We start from the raw sequence: 6,000 nt of genomic DNA, 5'->3' as shown, positions 1-6,000 counted from the left end.
AGTGAAACCTACCCACCTAATTGACATCCGGGAGCAATAGCGCTTACCCCACCCCCCCAAACAGATAGCAACATAGCAGACCAGAACCTTGCTGTGAAAGAGGACTCTACCCCCCCCACCCCACTGTACCGACACCAGGGCGCAATATAATGTACCCTTAAAACACCACGGACCCCATAAAGTAATAAAACCCTCCCGCACCACCAACCATAGGGCGGAATGCGGCATATCATCCCCCTGTATCGACACAAGGGAGCAATAAAAGTACACCAGTACTCTAGAACTGGCTTACAACGGCAATAGCACCGCCACCCGTGAATAATAGAATAAGCCATCCCACTGTACTGACCTGGGAGAAATTAGCTCATACCACCCCACCGCACCGAAAAACCCGGGAGTACCCCATCCCCAAATACTAACACGCAGTAGCGCCCGCAAATATCACCCCGCCAAACTGATCTTGGGAGGAAAGAGTCTATTCTCCTGCCACCAGCAGCCAAGCAAGGAGTAAGAAAGTAACCTAACCCCTATTACCAACACCTGTAAGAAACCCTATCAACCCAACCCAGTACCGGCACCAAAGCCTAAAACCGTATCCCATCCCACAGCACTGGGACCATGGAATAACAGCAAAGACCACCCCGCCCAACTGACCTCTGGGAGCAGTGCGCAATCCCTTTTCCGGCACCCAAACAAGGAGTAACCACATGTACTAACCCCAGCTATTAACCAATGGCAAAATACCGCACACCCAACCCCAAACCCAAGCGGCACCAAGGCGTAAGCCCGCATACTATCCCCCAGCACTGACCACTGGGGGAAACTGGGATGACATCCTACAGCACAGACCCCAGTGAGTAATACTACATACCCTCCCCCAAGAACTGAAGATTGTGGGAAAAACAAAGACCACAGTAGCAAATCCCATCCCACCATACTGACACCCAGGAGTAGTAGAAAATACCACCCCCCCCCCCCAACGCAGACCTGGGAAAAATAGAGTAAACCTTCCAACAGTACTAACCTGGGAATAATAAAATACACCATCCCGCCCCACTGACCATAGGGAGGAACTGAACGTACCAACCCCCCCGCACTGACACCTAGAGTACCAGCCTAAACTATTACCCAAATTGCACCCAAGACCAGTATACTGTCCATCCTCCCCCCTGCGCTGACAACAGCGACTAGACCATTCACCATCCCGCTGTACCAGCACACAGGAGCAATAGTGTAACATTCTTACCGCCCTTTTGAGCACCCCTGCCCTGCTGCAGAACCACAACTCATCTCTACAATTAACCCCCGCAAGGTCATTCTAACCCCCCACCCCACCACCCGTTGACTGCCGCCTCCAACGAATGCGTCCACTTCCATCTCCCCGAACGCCCCCCTAAAACCTGCATTCCCCCTCCACCCCAACTACCTATTGTGCTCTCACACCCCCTCTCCCAGTACCCCCACCCCCAAACCCAGCTGCCTATGTTCCCAAACTCCAACCCCAAAAAAAAAAAAAAATTTTTTTTATATTACCTGCAGGTCCTGGGGTGGGGTGCCTCGCCACCCCCGCAGCCTGATCCGCCATCTGGAGCCCAAAAACGAGAGCTCCCCATGCTGTTTTCAGTAGCCTCCGGGCTACCTGGAAGTGACGCGGCGGGCCGTCCACTGCGTCACTTCCGGTTCAGCCATCCGGCCTTACTAAAAGAAGAATCACCTCCCGGGCCCGGACAGTGCCCAGGAGGCAGCAGCAGCAGCCCCCACTACCACCGAGTCCCAGGACAGCTGCAGCCCACTCCGCCGGGGACCCGCACCACGCGAGTCCCCGGCTTCAGGTGGGGCCTCCATTAAGACCCCCATACACCACAAACTGGGGGAGAAGGAAACCCCCAACGGCCCCCACCACTGTCCACCGATGGGTCCTGACAGCTGCAGGGCCTGAATCCCAACAGGGGAGCCCCCAGGCCTACAGGCCTCTCCCCATGTGATCCCTGAGCTCCCCCCACCCCCCCGGCAGCCGCAAACCCCCCCCCTTTGCTCAGACCCCTGACCTAGGAGAGGATTTTTTTCCTAGCCTACCCGACAGCTCCCTGCAGGGCCATAAGTCGGCCCGAGCAGGCAGGTGGGGGGGGACCGGCACACCGCAGGCATGAACTGCGAGGCCGCAGCCCTACTACGTAACTGATGCAAAGGAGGTTCAATAATTAACCTCCTTCAACATCCCCCCTTACTATATCTAGTTACCAGGCTTCAACTTAAAGCCGTTGACTCCTGAGCTGGGCCCAAAGACCCTGAAAACAATTCCCTCTCCCTACCTGCGTCTGTACAGAAAACTTTTTCTTTCCAAAAGAGGGTCTCTCACTATCATCCAGCCCTTTTAACATCTCCCATTCCTAATCTCCTCCTACCCCATGTTGTATACTAGCCCAGCCCCCTCTAGCAACACTACCTTTTTCTTAACCCCTTAAAAGCTCTGGGCTAGGCCTAGCACCCAGTCATGTAGGCCCTGCGCCTAATTCTTACGGCTACGGGCCTCTCTTTAGAAGTTCAGTATCAACTGGTGTGTTTAAGTCTAATGTACCGAAACATTATTCATTTGCTGGGTGGCTATTGTTACCAATATTGACACTGGCCATGTATCAGTAATATTTCACACCTGCATTTCCCTTAGAAATCAATAATTTTAATGTTGATATATACCAAGTGTAAAGTCATTGGCCCTGATTAAAGCTCTCCAAGGCTGGAGAGAATACACTTTGATCAGTGAAGCTGGGTGATCCAGCAAACCTGGAATAAATCTGGTCCAGGATTCAAAATGTTTGCTAGCAAATAGTAAATGATATTAGGAAATCTATTCCAGGTTTTCTGGATTACCCAGCTTCACTGAAGAACGTGTATTTTCTCCAGTCTTGGAGAGCTTTAGCAAATTAGGGCCTATTAAGCAGTGACAGGTAAGATTTGCCTTTTTACCTATTTTGTTTGTGACAGTATAAATAGCTCTTATTTAATGTCATCTTTTCAGGTTTTCCAAAAACTGGGAGCTGCAATTGATCCTGTCATTCACCTAAATAGCTATGTAGCTTTTATTTACTTGGATATGTGTCTATTATTTACATAGTTGGGGGGTCTTTATTTATATTAATATAAATAATAATAATAACAATAATAATAAACAACAGTGACCTTTTTGTTATCTAGGCATTTAGGTATTCGGCATATTAACCTATTGGTCTATTGCCCTTCAACTAATAATGACATCTTAAGGTGCCTGCTTTTACTATAAAGTGTTACTTCTGCTTAGCTAATGAATACCCAAACATGGCTGTATTCTACCATGGACTTCTCTCTGGTTTTAATGCCTAAAAACTGCTTATATATCTAATTAGATATTGGGATTGTTTATAGTGAGATACTTTTGTAAAATCCACTTCAGGTCATTTATACATATTTTCTAAGTGAGGAATGTGTGCTTTAATCACACAATGGAAATGCTTTTATTGGGGAGGCAGTCTACATACAGTGTAAATCTATCATTTGCCATAGTAGTGTTTTATTTCAGCAAATAATACCTAGCTGCATACAAAAATGGAGAGGCAATTTTTGATAAAGTCAAATGACAAAATGGTTCAGGTAGCAATTATATGGTATATAATTTTTAATAAAAAAATGCATTTTCTTAGAAGTGCTAGTGTACATTTTAATAATTATGTAAATGTAGGCATGAAATGGTTATCATCTAAAACAACTTTTATAGAGAAAATTTTTGATAGGGGGAAAGGTACAAAAACAGGTTGTATGTAATTCGTAAGAGTTTGCTAATGATTTGGAAGTTAAATGACTGAAGCTGAGATCAGATCAAGCACAAACATAAAGCATATGCATGTCAGCATTTAACAGCGATATGTTGTTTCTTACCGAGGACCTGATTCCCTGTTCACTAATAGAATATAAAATTGTGAACTTTTGTAATTCACTAATATCAATGTGATACAATTTTAACTAGTGGTGACTAAACTACCGATCATTTCAAATATTTTGTGTTACTTAAAAAAACTCCAAAGGTTTAATATTCACATGTGTGTTCTATTTATAAAGCAGGGAATCTGGCATTCCTAGAGGGAATTGTCTAGGTACATGTGTCCTAATGGCTGTAATTGATTCTATCAGGGTATCAGCTAGGAGCACAACTGTCTAAGTGTGTTTGTTATAGAAAATAATATTGTGCAAAATAAAACATATTTAAAAATATTTTTTTTTTGGATGAAGATGTAATACTACTTTATCTGAAAACTGTTCAGATAACATTTTTTAACATGCTTGGGTCACAAAGAAAAATATTGTTACATAAAAAGATTGTAAAAAATGCACAGCGACAATTATTTGTGTTTCAATTATGCTAGAAGGCATTTTTCCTGCATGGGAGGGCAATATTGACTTATTCTTAAAAGGACAATGCCAGTACATTCACGTGCATAGGAACATATTTCAAAATAACAAATTAAACATTTCATAAAGGTAAAGGAAAGAAAAGACAGACCTTGTATGGCACAAATGTTGACAAAAAATATATGTATTGTTTATTAGGTGATGGTTGTTGTGGTCTATTCAATACAAAACTCTGCTGTACAAAAACCTTTTGCTAACACAGTCCTACTATTATAAAAAGAGTGATTCCGTGAACAGTATATTCATGTGTACAAAATGACAGACATGCATGCATAGTTATTCTTGTTGCCCGATGCATTTCACACAAGTAGGGCTTCTTCAGGGGGTTTGAGAATTCAAAATTGTATCTGTTGATTTATGTCTTCCAAACACCACATTGAATAGTGAAATAAGAGAACCAACTATCAATGTGTATTAAGAATTTTTCATTGAACCCTCATCTGAAGTACAGGATTATTTTGTTTTGTCCAGATGCAAATTCCAGAGTTTACATTAAATTTACCATGGAGATGGTGATATCACAAGTTTTTGGATTTGAAATAACTCTCTGAGATGATCAAATCGATATTTTATTAGTTAGTTGAAGTATCTGTACGGTAAGATACAACCTATGACGATGACATGGTTGTTGGAATTGAAACAAGGTTTTATTCTTTTCCAGGGGGGGACTTTGTTTACAGCAAGCAAAGTGTTTAGGGCTGATAAGGGAGAAGATCATTTACATGTATTCAAATTCATCCAAAAGAATGATTTATCAACCAAATAATTGTACTCCATAGAATTATTTTATACGGATTGGCTGTCAGCAGCAAGCCCTTTTTTTTCTTTTTTTTTGCGGCTTGCTGTTGGTTTTATGCCATACAGGGGGGCCAGGAACAACACTTCCCAGGCTAATAACTGGATACATGCAGCAAATAAACAAGGCAAACCAGCCTTGCTTCTCTCTACAGATGCGGAAAAGGCATTTGATTGGGTTGACTGAGATTTCATAGTGCTAACCCTAGAACACATAGTTTCTGGAAAAAATATGTTGCAATGGATCAAAACAATGTACTCAATCCTTTCCGCGTCTGTGAGAGTCAACAGGGAGATATCTTTTTCCCATCATCATGGCATATTTGTTTGGTCTTTCTCTTTTTTCCCCGCTTTTTCATACAGATGCATCTCATATGTGATCCTTCAAACTCTGGACAATTATGTTATATTTACTTGGACAATGGACATTGTTACATTCATCTTTGTAATAAGCACTTATGCAAAGTGTTATCTGTTTCAGTACATTGTTTATTGTTTTGTTTATAAAATATTTTGAAAAATTGAAAATAAAGAATTTAAAAAAAAAAGGAACTATTAAATACAGCAAATCTAAAGCCTAAGGGAGTACTTTTATTGGTATCCATGGTGATCAAAATTATACAACATTCATTATGTGCATATTTCTATTTATATATTATATGCAGACACCTAACCGGATGCAATATCCAATATATTACCGCCAGATAGATTAAAGGTTGAATGTGTTGCACTCTATCTGGTTTTAAGAACAGTAAGTCTAAG

At 42.3% G+C, this 6,000-nt stretch overlaps 1 protein-coding gene across 1 annotated transcript in view; it reads left to right on the top strand.

The window, feature by feature from the left end:
- CNTNAP4 (contactin associated protein family member 4) overlaps positions 1–6,000 on the top strand; it is a 223,077-nt gene that overhangs the window by 70,807 nt on the left and 146,270 nt on the right. The window lies entirely within an intron of this gene.

Source organism: Pyxicephalus adspersus, chromosome 6 (genome assembly GCF_032062135.1).
Source record: "Pyxicephalus adspersus chromosome 6, UCB_Pads_2.0, whole genome shotgun sequence".
Classification (NCBI taxonomy): Eukaryota; Metazoa; Chordata; class Amphibia; order Anura; family Pyxicephalidae; genus Pyxicephalus; species Pyxicephalus adspersus.
The sequence above is the reverse complement of the archived record's forward strand: the minus strand, read 5'-3'. Positions and strand labels throughout refer to the sequence as shown.